At 36.4% G+C, this 15,738-nt stretch overlaps 1 long non-coding RNA gene across 1 annotated transcript; it reads left to right on the top strand.

Moving 5' to 3' along the window:
- Positions 1–3,437: 3,437 nt before the first annotated feature.
- LOC125317367 lies at positions 3,438–8,377 on the top strand. The gene is made up of 2 exons (XR_007200035.1): positions 3,438–3,634; positions 6,212–8,377. It is a non-coding gene; the product is annotated as an uncharacterized LOC125317367 (long non-coding RNA).
- Positions 8,378–15,738: the final 7,361 nt, after the last annotated feature.

Below are 15,738 nucleotides of genomic sequence, written 5' to 3'. Positions count from 1 at the left end.
CTTTTTTGTAGTGAAGGGCCCAAAACCAAGCACAGGACTTGAGGTGTGGCTTCATCAGTTCTAAACACAGAGGAATGATCATTGCCTTAGTCCTCCTGGCCACACTCTGCTGCTACAAGCCAGGATGGCATTGGCCTTCTTGGTCAGCCAGGCACACTGCTGCCTCATGTTCAGCCAGCTGTCACTTCTCACCAGACAGAAGAGATTGGTGCCTGTCCCTTAAATCTCCCTTCAGTGTCATCTTCTCCAGGCTGAACAGACCAAGTGACCTCAGCCCCTCCTCAAGGCCCTTCACCATCTTTGTTGCCCTCCTTTGGACACTCTCTAACAGCTTAATGTCTTATATCATAGCACCCAAAACTGCACACAGGACTCTAGGTGCAGCCGCATCAGCAGGTAGGACGACGTCAAGCAGGACCTGCCTTTCACAAACCCAGGCTGGCTGAGCCTGATGCCCTGACAACAGGGCAAAGCCTAGACAAGGTTTAAGCATGACTGTCTTCTAGGTTCTTTCTTTCCAAATTTATTTCTTGCTTCAACCAGGATGTTGACTGTATGTCAACAAAGAAAACCTGAATTTGTCATACCTCCTAGAGGACAGTGTACTCAAGCTACCTGTATTTGCCCTATGCAGATTATAGAAACAAAAGCTTGAGCCTATACTAAAGCCCTGAGCACATGCAGGCTCTTACTCCTTCAAAGATCTACAGAATTTATCCTGCATGTCTGTATTAAATTGTGTTGTGAACAATATGGATGATGAACAAATTTAAATTCAAGAACAGGATCAGATACTTAATTTCACAGCTTTGGTTTACATAGAAAGGATGAACACTGATATCATTAGTCATGCTTTCCTTGTGTATCCATGAAGATGGACCTATGGAGTAAGTGCCAACTAGCACAAACAGATCTGTTCAGTCCTAAATTCAAATGTGGTAAAAAATGAGAAATTGCACCCTGATAGCAAGGAAGAATGAGTTTCTTCATGTGTAAGTTTATACATATATAAAGATATATGGTCATTTATGAACTATTATTCTTAAGATCTACTCTTGTAGAATTACAGACTTCCCTGTTCTGAAAGCAGTGCAGCTGTCCCCCAGGGTTCCAGAGATTGTAAGATCAGGCACCTAAGGAGAAGAGTTTACACAATTTTGTAAGAATGAGCTGTGACAAGACACAAAAAATATGTTCGAGGAGAAAAAAACTATAGACATATGGACAGAAATAAAAAGAAGAGGAAGTAATTTCAGAGAAAAGCTTAAGGAGGACTTGATAAAGGAAAAGGCACTTTGCAACTGGGGACAAGAAAATTTACCTCATGCAGCCACTGGGATGGAGAAAAGCAGCATGTAAAATGAAAAAAAAAAAGTTGATTCTTACTGAGGTATTGAAAAAACCTATTGAATTAAGTTTTTCCTTTAAGATGCCTTGCTGGAGCTTTCTGTGTGAAAAACAATCAGTCTGCTAACTGCAGGCTCCAAGTGAATATGTGGGAAAGGATTTTTCTTTCTGTGATATAGGTTACAGTGACATGTAGAATGGAAGTTTAATACTGTACTTTATCATTAGTCCAATGAAATTACAGATATCGGCTCCTTTAACAAATTAAAGTTATACCACATGGAGAAAGATTAAACCACATACAGGATTAGGGTTAACATCATTCCTTTCTGGCCTTAGACCATTGAAATGAAAAGGATAGGTTCGAGAAAGTTGCTAGGAGACCATAATCACAAGTGCCAGAATAATACATTTTTATTTAAAATAGGAAACGTTGATTGATGAACATACTTAATGAGTAAAGGTACTGAAAGCATCTATGTTCAATCAAATTTGAGGTGAAACATTTAATTTATATGTTGAAAAGCCTATGAGAATTGAAAGTCTTCAAGGTAAAGCTAACCAAGTGTCATGGTTTAGCATAGTTTGGGTTTTTAGTTAAAGAGGGCTCCATCAGCCATGGAAGTGATTCTCTTGCAAAGAGGTGCTTACAGCTTCCTCTAGACCCGACACAACCAATCAACTGGCTAGTTTGAATACTGGCAACTTTTTAAAGCCACTTAAGAAGCCTGACACGCCTCTGTGATCCACATTTAAGAACGAGCAAAGCCCGGGAACGTTCCCTTGCTTCCAGCTTTTGGACAGGTAACGTGGGGGCCCACAGCCCAGCGGGGCCGGGCCCAGCTCGGCGCTGCCCAGCCAGGTCAGCCGTGGTGCGGCTTGGCTGAGATCTCAGCCACTTCTGCTCGCTGGACACCCGGCACAGCCCCCTCAGTGCGGGCCGGGCCGGCCGGGACACAGACACCCTGGAGCCGAGTGGCCCTGTTCCATCCACGGCCCTGCTCCGTGCAGGCGGCCCCACGGCGTGGCCAGCCCCTCCCAGTGCAGCTGCGGAAATAAAATGCTACACTGAAACGAGCTCTGGCCACCACCCGGCAGAAATTAGGTGACCAACAGCAAAAGGCGAGTTCCAGCTGCAAGGCCCGGGTGAGATTAACTCTCTTAGTGCTGTTAAGATTCCTCCAGAACAGATGAAGCCTGCAGACGTCGGTCCTCTCCCACATCAAAGGAAAGGGAAAGGTAAAGGCACGTGAAGAAAACACCATAAAGACGGGGTTAATTCTGCCTCGAGTACAGACAAACCCATCCGTGGGGTTGTCTTTGCTCAGGGACCTGGTTGCACCTGATAGGTAATGCAGAGGGATGGAACAACATGTTGTGTACCGCAGGGAGATCTGATTGTTAGGTGAGAACCACCTGTAGTGTGGAATGCCTGTATACCACTGGTTGCTGAGTGTCACTGTCACTGTTTGTACATAGCTGTATATATTTATGTATGTATGTATTAATGTGTGTGTGTAGAGTTATGTTAATTTGGGCATTGAGCCAACGATATGGGATAAGGGGTGGAACATCTTGGGGTGACTATGATGTGTATCCCCTATCACTGCTCTATGCCCAGAAATTAATTTTGTGCCTTTCTGTGCCTTTAAACTGAGCCTGAGAGGGGGGAGAGAAAAAAACCGAGCAAACTTTTCAAAACAGTTGTTCAAGGACACAGACGCACACTCCTCTGCTTCTGCAGCAACAAGAGCGGAGGAAGCACCCTTCTTGCTTTTCAGCCAGTTTTCAGCTCCTTTTCTCCAGAGGGAGATGGAGAGGTGAACTTTGTTTTCCTGGGACTTCAGTTTTTCCCCTTCTTCTCTTCTGGACTGTTTCAACATCAGAACACATCAGGAGAATTTTCCACCGAGGCCCTGGAGGTAGGCCCACACCAACCCAGCTCCAAGGAGGAGGAGAGAGACCACACCTACAAGAAGGACTCTGAAATCTTCCCAGGTTTCTTTCCACAGGGAGAGGTTTTATTATTTAGCATTATTATCCTTTTCCTGTGTGTTTTCTATCTCTTTCACTTTCCTTTGAGGAAAATTTCTTTTTTCCTGAACCTGGTGGGGGAGGGCCAGTTGTGACCTGCCTTCTATTAGAGGATATTTTCCTCCAGATTTGTCCAAACCGGCACACCAAGTCAAGCAGTTAAAACTGAAGGACCCAACAGTTTCAGGAGTACTTAATCAGAAGCCCCTAGATACTAAGAAGCAAGAGGAAATATTTCCAATGTGTAAACCCAGTAAGTATAAATCTAAAGACCAAAAAAGGAAATTATTTAGCTATTAGAGTCTCATGTAGACATATTGTAGAAACTAAGGTAAGATGAGATAACTGCTTTGGAAGCAATAAATAGCACATTAAAATGAGAGAAAATTAAGCAATAAATTAAATTGATGGTAAAGAAACTTCAGCCTAAATAAAAGGGTAGCTTATTAAAACATGAACAAAAGGGTCCTAGGATTTATTATACCAAAACCCCCAACAGTGTCAACATGTTGATTTAATTTGTGTCAATTTAAACAGGTATTATGCCCTGAAAACACTAGCATGATATTTTGCGTGCAAGATTTATGATCCTTAGGTTCATGGAACCAGGAGTCCAAGTTTGTTGCATAGCTTGTAATCTGAAACTACAAGACATTGGCTCTCCTCTCTCACATTTAGGTGTTAAGTGGTAATGCATAATAAACAGTTCATTGTGATGACCACCTCAGCTTCATGAACATAGAATGAATTGTGTCCTTATTGATTCATGTCAGTGTCAAGGAAACCAGTAAAGAAGATTGTCCATCCAAGCCAAGTAAAATAATTTAACTGCCAGGAAGAAATTTCTTCCTATATGTCAATAGACACCTGCAGAAGACAGGAAATGAGATACTGGTCCAATGTCTGGCTGCTGATCACTCAACCTACTAGTAACAACAAATCTTATGCTAGATACAAATCTTGGTAAGTCTTCTAGGGAAAAAATCTAGTAACAGAGCAGGAATCACAAAATGCTCTTGAAATAATGGTAATTGAAATAAACTAATCATTCCATTTTAAATGTGGAATAATCATAAAAGCATAATATATTTCTATGGTGGTTTTACTTGATAAATAACAAATCCAGACATTTATTTTTACCAAGCCATCACTTAACTAATTCTAAATTAAATATTTCTAACAAAGTGTTGTGTGCATAGGTTTATGTCTAAGTACAGCACATATTATTTCTAATAAGCAAGGGTAGCCGCATGCAATGAGAAAATAGTCATGCCTAAAACAATTATAGTGCGGGAAAACTACATTGTTGCTACCTGAAATGACAGCTTAAACGGAGACAGTGTAACCTGAAATAGTGTTTCACTTCTTAAAAAAAAAAAAAGTTATTTTAATAATAGGCTGAAATTTGAGAAATCTTATAAGAAACACAATGTACAACTGATAGTTTGTCCACTATCCAGTAAAATAAATACAGTTAGGAAAAAAAAGTTTTGCTAATTTGTAATGGAGAACAGCAAGTGTACCTTGTGTGTACAAAAGAAGAAGAAAAAAGGCTGAGATAGATAGGACTAATGTGGAAATAGTTTGTACTTCCAAATTTTATAGTTGCTTCCATTAACAGTTCCAAACCTTTTTGCTTTTTACTTAACCATTTTATTTCTGATCTGAATAAAGACTTCTGGGCAAATGGCAAAGGTCTGACACTACAGAGTCCTCTCTTGAATGGTGCCTTTATCACCTACCAGAAAGAAAAGTGAATAAGAAAATATTAGTATTTATTATTTTGTGAGAGAAATTAAAAATTCTAACAAAATATATTTGTTTGATAGTATCTTACTTAGTCATCTTTATATGGTATATATATTATTCTGGATTGCTTGTTTCATTTATATTCCAATTTAATTTAACACCACATCTTGAATCTGTATAATAGTTAATGAATCCAAACTCACCAGAAATACAACATGAATAATCAGCCAATAACTAAAAAAAATAATTAATTTCTATTATCTAAAGGAAGTAAAGCACTGTATAAATTATTGTACTCTCTTTCTTCCTGCACCTTAGATGACTTATTTGCTGAAATACATAGCAGAGTTTCTTCTTCTCAGGAACCTTGGGGCAGCAGTTACTGGATAAATTTCATAGTTATTATATAGGGCCAGAAAGCAGATATGTAGAAGTTAGTAGTTTCCTAGGAACACTTAACGGAGAACTTTTTTAAAATTATATTCACAAAAAAAGACTAAATAATAAATAAGATAAATATGATTAGTTCTCAGAGATGATCAGGCTCTATGAATATATTCAAAAAAGTATTTCAGCACCTAAATTCAAGAGAATGATCCAAAATTCCAATGGAATATGTAGGCACCTTGCTTTCTAGCAATAATGTTATTACTACTGCAAATTTCTTAGCTATGTCTTGGTGTGGTCCTATGCATATCCCAAAGTATATCTCCTTTGGGAGAGCAGAACATGACAATGTCCAGCTTGTGTCTAAGAGAACTTGGGATTTATAAAGCAACAGTCCTATTACCCGTGTCTCCCTAAAGGTGCATTTCCAAACATGCATTGACAACTGTGTGTCATACATAAAACACAGAAGCAGTAAGAGATGCACCTGCCTATATCCATATTTTTTAATATAACAATGGGTAGAAATGAGAGATTTGATCTCTGTGATTTACACCTCCTGGAAGTTCAACTCACACACAGGCCTGTGAGGAGACAGCAGCAGCTCTAGATTAGCCTGTAGGAGAGTCAGCAGTCAAAGAAGTGAGAGTTTATAGCATCTAGACTTTTAACGATCTCTTTCTTTTCTGTGTAGGTTCATCACTATGCTTTCCACTGAGAGAAATTATCCCAACTTAAAAGGCAACAATGAAATATTTTGGCAGAACTACTTTGTCAATTAATATATCTTCTTTCTTCTGTTGACTACCTATTCTCTATCTTCTTGGAGTTCAACACTTGGGAGTCACTGAAGACCAACTTCCATAGATGTCAAGGGTAACTGAGTCAACAATAAGAGATGATGGCATTTGATGCATCGTTGAATGTAATAGTTTCTGCATTTTCTTATTTCTTCTTCATCTTTATCTACTGGACCTAAATTATATTCAATTGCATCATTTCCAAATAATTTTCTTTCTGTGAAAAGTTCACATATGGTAATTTTTTTTTACTGTGTGCTAATAATAATTAGACTTTTTCATGCCTTTATGTTCAAATCTGAGAAGTGACACAAGATAAAATACTTCATTCCATTATTTTTTTAGTAACAGAAAAAATACTTCAGTTTTAACTTATGATACAACACTTTACTTGCTTTCTGGGCCTGAATTTGGAAAACCCTTTGAGAATTTAAACCTTGATATATTGTTTAAGAAAACAGTTGTCTACTGTTCTTGAGAAACAAGATCTTCTCTTTTGTGTAATACCTGTTTTAGCAAATTAAAGACATATTTTTACTCACTTATTTGCCTCATAGATTGGAACTGCTGGACAGACACGTAGCAAACAAACAGGCTTTACATGAGAATTTTAGAATACTGACTGAAATATCCTGCACATATACCTAACATACAGTAGATGTACTGTTGGATGAGTTATGGTGTAGATACACACAAGGGAACTTTGGCTTTAAGGTTTGGTAGCTGAGGAGAAAGATTTGCTGTTGTGCAGTTCCTCCTCTACACAATGAATTTGTTCTGAATCTTTATCTCCACTTGCATCAAAATACCCACAAAATCATTCAGATTGTCTCTGAACAGCATTGTGAGCTGCATTTCTGGCATTTCATCTGAGTAGTGAGAGTGTCATCAAAGTAAATGCAGCTTTTTCTGTTGTTTCCCTCCCCCTTTCAAAGCTGTTAATAGAGTTCAACTGTTATCCTAAACAGCATTTACCCTCCAAACACTATATTAATTTCATGCATAAAAGGAAGATGTGTAAGTTGCTCGCTGTGAGACATGGAAGGACTGGCAGAAGGAGTAGCTGTGTGGGCTTAGCCAATGTATGGTGCCATCAATACAGTTTTACATGGAATGTCACAGGAGCGGAATTAGACTCATGCCAGGTGCTGTTTGGACATTTAATTTTGTTATTGTAATTTGTATATCTGTCTACTAAGGACACAAGAGAGAAAGAAAAGGAAGGAATCTAACAAGGGTTGTCAGTTCAGGCCCCACTTTATTCTTAGTGACAAACCTACCTCACATTTTCTCTCAGATTTCACGTGATGGCTTAGAAGTGCAAGGGCAGTTTCCAAGGACATGTAGCATTTCCTCTATTAATCTTTTTTCTCTTTCTTTTTCTTTTTTTTTTTGACAAAACTTACAAATTTTCACATTTATCCACAAATGGTTTTTTTCCTGCCCTCTGTATGACCAGAACAGCAAAAAACATACTTGCCAAATGGCTCATCTAAATTGTTTCCAATTGCAACTGCAATAATTGTCCATTTATCTTTTTTGTTCAGGGATCCCAAATCCTTTTACAAAGACTTATAATTCAAGGAAGTTGAGAAGGACTGGAGAATAGAGACTGAGATATTTAATCTCCATTTTTATGCAGTTATCAATCTTCTTTATGAGAATTTTAAGGCTCCTCTTCCATGAAATGTTTGTACATGTAGCTGTTTTCCCTATACAATGTTGAAACATGGGTACTAGATAACGTTTTAGGTGTTGCACAGAAGTTCTGTAAGGACCTACTTTTGAGGTGGTAAAGACAGTAGGAAAAATTCAAACAGCAGCAGAAAAAAATAAAACCTTACATTCAACCCTTTTCCTTGTTTTTGTGTTGTATCTGCTACTATGTTACTAACTTAAATTTATATTCAGTTCATGTGTAGCACATACTAGGACATTTTCTATCCTCAACACTATGTTTTACTGTTTTGTTTCATAAACAACTAAACCAATGAAATAGTACTGAGTGAAAAGATACTTCAGAATTTAAGAAAAGGGGAATAAAGTTTCATTCTCTTGCATATGCGTTTCATTCTCTTTTAAAAATGGAACACAGATACATGCCTAGGGTCTTCCCAACTCTCATTCTGCCAAAGAGAGAGCTATGTATAGACCATTTTCCAGGCTTTCCAAAAAGTTGGATCTGTCATAGTAAATATAGTCCACATGTCAAAGTAAGCTGTACTTTGAAAATTTCCATGTTGCTGGCATCATCCACATCAGTGTCTTTCTCGGCCTCCACTTTCCTTCTGTTGGAAACCAAACAGTGGCCAGATGGACTGGAGTGCTCAGGTTCTATAGCAACACCAAATCCAAATACAGTTTGAGCTTCCCAAGGGCTTTGGAGAGTACCCTTGAACCTCAAAACATAGTCATAAACTGAAGTTACAAGCCTGCTTTAGTGTCTTAGCTGTATTGAGTGGATTGTCTGATGCTGTCAGGTATCAAACACCTTTTTAAACACTAGGGGAGGAAAAATGTCTCCATTCCTCCCTCCTCTGTCTGGAACTCGAGTATCTAAGCCCTAACCAATATGACTGGTTTATTTACAAAACCCAGATAAATCTTCTACAAGTTACAAGACTGTAAATGGCATTGTCTCATATTCTACTAAAGTTTGGGAAAGAAAACCAACCTAACTTAAACATTCATTAAATTTCTAAATGAAACTTCAAAGCAATAGTAAAGAGGGAGGAACTGTAAGGATTAGTTTCTGCCTATTAATATTACAAATAAACACTTTACACTAAAAAACCCATACAGAAGTATTTGAGTGACTACAATTCACCCTTGTAAAGAAAATTTATATCCCATAATGTGCTATATATAGCATGTTGAACAAGACAATTCAATTACAAGAGTAGTCCTGGTTGCTCTCTTTGGTTTTTTCCCAAGTCTAGCTAAATCCTTCTCAAATGTGAGTTATTTTATATATATTTTTTTAAGCCTGAAGAAATAAAATCTTTCTAAAACTAAAATATTTTCAAAAGGAGTCAAACATGAGGATTCTGAAAAGTACTTTGTAGTGGGGGTCCCAAAGCAAGACACACAGATCCTATGGTCACTTTTGAAAATCTTGGCAATCTAATTTAAAAAATTTAATCTAATTTCCTGTGCTTATTTATAGAACAGAGCAAGCTAAGCCCTTTGTTGAACTGCAGCCATCCTGTGAGCTTATGTTATCAGTTATAAAAACGTACCCTGCCCCAATTTCACAAGTCCTTAATTACTCATCTCCTCCCACAGAAACCATTAACAAGTGATATATGATACATATTTCTTAAAATATAGCATGAAATGCAAAGCAAAGTGTCAGGCTGTTCAGAAGCTATGCATATTTTGGTGACTCAGAACAATGCACAACAGTATAAGGAGATTAATAAAATTAAGAGTTCATTTTCATTCCCAGTTCCAATTGGTCTTATTTAAATGCTGGGCTGTCCTAAGGTTAAAAATAAGCTCTTCTAGTTTTAAGCTTTTAAATTGTAGCTTTAATCCTTTGCCTCATTTAAATTTGATGGACTACATTAAAAATAGACAGGTTATAAATATTCATTACTTATTTATTTATTTTTTAGATGTTACCCATTGCAAACCAAGGAGGTCAGCAAAATGCAATTTGATAACTTTCCACTGATTATTTAAATATATTTCCCGCATGACCACAAAAAATTTTGTTTAAGTTTTGTTTTCATATTTCAACTCATGATTTCCTCACGGAAAATTAATTTGTAGCAAGTTTTTTAAGGAGTCCATTAGATTGAGAATCATATTGCATTTGTTGCAGGAAAACAAACGTTGTACATATTTAAGGAAGGCGGATATGTGATCTGGGTAACTACAGACATAGTAATCTTACCTCATGGAGATTTGAGAACAAATCTGGATCATAGTAGAGTTAATTATATAAACCAGAAGTGAAAAAATTCTAAGTATATCCAGCAAAAGCCAATCATGCAGGGTAATTGTACCTTTCTTGGGTAAATTAAAGGGTTATCTAGGCAAAGAAATTGTAGTAGCTAAAATATATCTGGACATCAGATTTGCTACAAAGTAATCCAATAGTAAGTTGTTTATTAGGTTAATGAAGCTAGACTAGTGCAAGAATTGTAATATGTGTAAGAAAAGAGTGCAGGTGATACTGTTCATGGAAACTGTTAGTAAGAAAAATAAAATAGTTACAGTGATAGAAAATTAACATGGGAGAGGTCCAGACTACCAGAGCAAAATGGACAATTTAACTTTGGAGTAAAAGAGATAGGATGACATAAGACAGTAGTAGGTGTGGGGTTTAGGACAAATAGCAAAGCTTTGTTGCTTACAGATAAAGTTTGGTACTATTAATCAGTCACATAAAATACGTGAACAAGCAATGCGAAGAGGCTATTGAAATGAAAAGTATGATCTGAGATTGTGGCAAGTAAGAAACCTGCAGTACAGAAAGGAAAGTAGTTCTGTTGTAGAAGACATTGGTGAGATCTCACCTCAAGTACTATTTAAAGTTTCTGCCATCTGTTTACCAGAAAGTTGTATGGAAATTACAAGAAGCATAAAGAAGTGCACCTGAAATATCTGATACAGAAAAGAAAGAGTACGTTTAGCTGTACCTATTATATGCAGAATAGCTCACTTTCCCGAGCTCATGAGATGACTTTATAGTCTTGTAATTGTGTTGAAGAAGTACTTTAAGCTGACATAGTCAACCTCTGACATAAGCATGTTCTTTTAGAAAACCTTGCCTAAGAAAAAGAATGTAGAATGTGTAGGCTGAAAAGTGGTACTCACAAAGGTGGTCCTTAGATAGGAAGGATAATTTTTCTTTTCCCTGCAACCTCATAACAGTCTGTGAAAAAAAAGTTCTTTCAAGGAATAATTCAGAACGCATAAAATTAAGCTACTTTCCAAAATGGCTGAAATTGATGAAGTTGGTATTTCTGTGTAGTGTTTCTTCTTTTGCAATATTCAGACACTTGTATATTTAATATAAATGACTAGGAGAACTTCAGAGAACTGAAAATTATGGTTCTTAGTGGAAGTTTCTGGTATATTTTTACTGCCTAACTAGTTGGGGAATGCAGGCATGAGAGACACAGACATAGCCAGATTTTTTTTAGAAGATGAAGTGTGTCAAGTTTTTTTATCAGCGCACTCATTTATAGTAAACTCATGACCTGATTCGTGGATGGACAGTATGAAATGTGAGCTGTTGGAATTAGGGGAATGGAATTTCTCCCAGAAGAGGGAAGATGAGTTGATATACCACTGTAACCTACATCAAAAGTGGAAAATGTGAAGCTGCATGTAGAAGTTAAGGGCCACTTAAACTTGTATCAGCCACATCAATCTATATCCCCACCTCCTAAAGAGCAGGGCGTGTATCAAAGTGAAGTTCTACCAGCATTTTGGATTAGATAGAAAATAGCATAAAGCTTAGTATATAATGTCTCTGTTCAGTTAATTGTATATTATTGGATTGAAAACTTATATTTCTTCAGCCAAACTATTACTCTTTCTTCCACAAACTTGTAGGAAATAATTTATGTTGCAGGCTTCATTAGTGGAATTTCAATTTAAAAAAATCTGAGTGTTAACAGACCCAGCAAATAACTGAGATCACTAGCTTGAAGTGTTTTATTTTAGAGCATGTTTTTATCAGGATATATATCAAAAACAAATAATCCTCAGGCCGAAACTTTTTTATACTCTGGAGCTTTCTCTCCCATGAATCCATGAGAGATTTGCCTAGATAGCTCCTATTAACACAAGTGGGAGTTGCAAGCCAATCCCCTATGCATTATTTGAAGAACTTATCTTAAAGCATTGCCCAAAGCAAATTTTTATGATAGCTTAGCACCCCTGGGAACAGGGATTTATAATGGCAACAACTGAAAAAGACCGTAATCTATAGTTTAGTGATGGGAATAAGAGTACTGTTATACATTTTCAGTTATTATGCTGCTGAACTTGAACTCCAAATTGTTTCCTTCTTGAAGAAATATTTGAAGTAGTTTTATTGAAATAACTATTATAATGCTTTAAAGTTTCTAAAGTATTTTAATATTGTCTCAGATTTCAACCTTTCTTTCCTTCGCCAGTCAAACAACATGCATTAATAATAGCAGCTATATAAAACCCTTGAAAACCACTAAGCAAAGCAACAAACACTCTTGTAACTTTAAATAATGTTTTCCTAATATCTATAAATTTAATCTATTACTGGTAATTTTCACTGTGATAAAGGATCTGACTTGTTCTTTGGGTAATCATCTCTGTTTTAAAAACTTCCAAAAGGAAATAAGAAACAGTGAAGACTTAAACTAAATGGCATGAGTAATGCTCTGCAAATTATCTTGTCAATATTACAGCCCAACATTTAAAACCCAAGGATGATAAAAGCATCTAAATTAGAAATCTGTTTAAGTTGGGTGCTTTTTAAAATCCTTTGGCATGGTAAATGTTGCCATTTTGTAATTTTAGATTTTTTTCTACTTTTCAAAAAATACTAATGAAAACTTAATAAAATGAAGTTTCAAATGTTAATGAAACAAGTGGGAAGTTGATACTAGGTTATTCATGGTCATGGTTTTGAATCTTTTGCCAAGAGAGAAAAAAAGACTTTCATAAAATACATAATGGTGAAGAATTTTTTTTTTCTATATGAAATAAGAATTTTTATTTATAAAGACAGGTTTTGTAGAAACTTGAAAAAAAAGATCTAGAGTAATATAAAGATCCCCTATATAATAGCATTGTTTGCAGACTAATTAATGCACTTTAACTAAAGTGAATTCCTTTCACTCAAGGCCACAGAATCATGAAGTAGCTCAGGATAGAAGGGACATCTGCAAATCATCTGGTCCAAGCCCCCTGTTCAAGCAGGGCCTCCTAAAGACAGTTTTCCAAGATGGCTTTTGAATATCTCCAAGGAGGAAGACTCCACAACATCCCTGTGATGCCTTTTCCTGGTCTTAAAATCAAGAATCAAACATGGTTAGAAGAGAAAAAGGGATTTTATCTTTGTATTTATTTTAAGGATCTTTAGGTACACTACGTCCAGTTCAAATGCACTCCAACGCACACCGCAATGCCACACACAATAGATCGAGTATAACATTATAGGTTTTACTAATTAGCATATATGTGAAAGATTTCTCAATGAGAGGCTCGAATGAGTCCTCTTCTCCAAGGAACCTTCCCCTGGAGGGTTCTATCTTAGTTTACAGAATGTGTTCTGGAGAGGACCTGGGTGTCTCGGGCATTTTGATCTCTATCTATGAAGCTTTTAAAATGTTTAGTCTCTTAGCTGGACAAATAAGTCTAATAATGTAGGCTAAAAACCACTAAGAATACGGAAGATTTAAAAAGGTATAAAAGGGGTATAAAAGAAAAGGCAAAAAATCATCATGGCATCACCTGGGCAATTTGTGCCCATGCTCAGTCACACTCCCAGTGAAAAAGTGTTTTCTGATATTCAGGCAGAGCTTTCTGCATATCCAGCTGTGTCCCTAGCCTCTGGTCCTGTCACAGGGCACCACTGAAAAGACCCTGACTGTCTTATTTGTACCATCCCTTCAGGTGTTTACAGATATTCCTCTCTGAACCAGTTCTAGTAGAACATAGATTAAATATGAAAAAAAAATTAACTATGTACTATCCTCATAAAAATATATTGGGATGAATCAAAGACTGATCAAATCTATTGCACACTGTACAGTTAACAACAATAATGAATTTGTGCTGTTTGTCTGGAATCAAGTTTTAACTGGAAATTGGGAAAGGTAAGATCATGAATGTATAAACTAATTTGGTCCACTATTTTGAAATTTAAATTTTGTAAGAATTGGATGTCTAAAACCATCTGGAATAATTAGACTATATTAATGTGTTGTTCAATTAACTTCCATTTGTGGGGGTTTTGATATAGCTGATGTGCTTGTTCCTGCCAGTTGCTTTTGTTCTTAAATTATTTTAACCTGCTTACTTATCTGTGCAAGAAGGTTGTATTTTAAACAATGGTAAAAGCCAGGTAGTTAGTTTGGTTTTGTTTCAATAGATTACTCCCTCACTTCTTTGTCAAACTATTAGCTCTTGATCTGTGAGCTCTATGTCCTCTAATATATGCATAAAATGCCACATGCCTTCAGCCTAAACATAGATATCTGTATTTCACTGTTCCCTTCCCTACTTCATATAGTATTAACTTACAAAGCATAATCTTTCTAACAAGAAACTAACAGATTCCAGGGTTTTTCTTTAATGATAACCATACTTTTTTTCTCTCCTTCTAACCTTCAGATGAATGATTTAAAATATTTTGCCATAATGAAGATGACCAATCTCTTTATCACTGAGTGCTTGCACCTATACAAAATGTGCTACACACATCCTTTTTTACTGTTCTGTATTTGTCTGAAATGGATTATAGGAGTTTCATTTTTCTTGGTATCTACAATAAAGTAGAATACTGCATAAATAGAAAAATCCCATTGACCCTAAATATATTTGCAACACTATTTCATATTATGGACATATTCAGTTTTCATTTACACTGACCTCTACCTAGGACAGCTGCTCACCAAGGGAATAAATTGAGAAACACAGATCACTGTAATGAAAATCAATGTTAATATATATCCCCTACTTTCTGGGAATAGAAAGCAAACAGGTTACTGTCTGTTTTGAATAGCTGCATAAAAATACTGTATGCAAAATAATCTGTTGTGAGCTTTCTGTATTCAGAACAAATATTTCTGAATTGTTTTAAACATAGTTCCATTACTTCTTGTACCAGTAGAATTCCAGCTTATTTTTTAAAACCTGAGGGCCCATCACATGATAGGTAGTAATCAATAAAACTTGTGCCAACTGATGTTATTCTGTATGTCAAGTCATATTGCTACAGTTCTGTCCCTAGGATGTTACAAAGCGGTAGCTTGTTCGCAGTGTTCTTTTCTACCTTCTTAGCAATGACTCAGGAATTGTTTCTCATAACTATAGCAACTGTAAAAAAACCCCCAAATCATATTCCATTCATTTCTAACAAAAGACAAAAAACCCCACACCAACGAAAGCAATAGAAAATTCTGCTCTAATGCACCGTTACTGCATTGCCTCAGATGCATTATGCAAACTGAATAAATTACCTTCTGGTAAGAAACTTGCATGATCAGTCACATCAGCGTGTTGCCAGACCTGACTAATCTAAGCAAACAAACCAACCAACCAATCAACCCACAAACTATGTTTGACATTGTCAGATCATCTGAAACACTACAGCATTCATCCAGATTTACTTGATATTATAAGGAATAACCTAGATTTTATATGTAATTTTTTTTTTCTCTGCATTGAAGAAGCTATGGGAGAGAGGGATCTTTGAAAG

Source organism: Corvus hawaiiensis, chromosome 26, assembly GCF_020740725.1.
Source record: "Corvus hawaiiensis isolate bCorHaw1 chromosome 26, bCorHaw1.pri.cur, whole genome shotgun sequence".
In the NCBI taxonomy this organism is placed as follows: domain Eukaryota; kingdom Metazoa; phylum Chordata; class Aves; order Passeriformes; family Corvidae; genus Corvus; species Corvus hawaiiensis.
The sequence above is the reverse complement of the archived record's forward strand: the minus strand, read 5'-3'. Positions and strand labels throughout refer to the sequence as shown.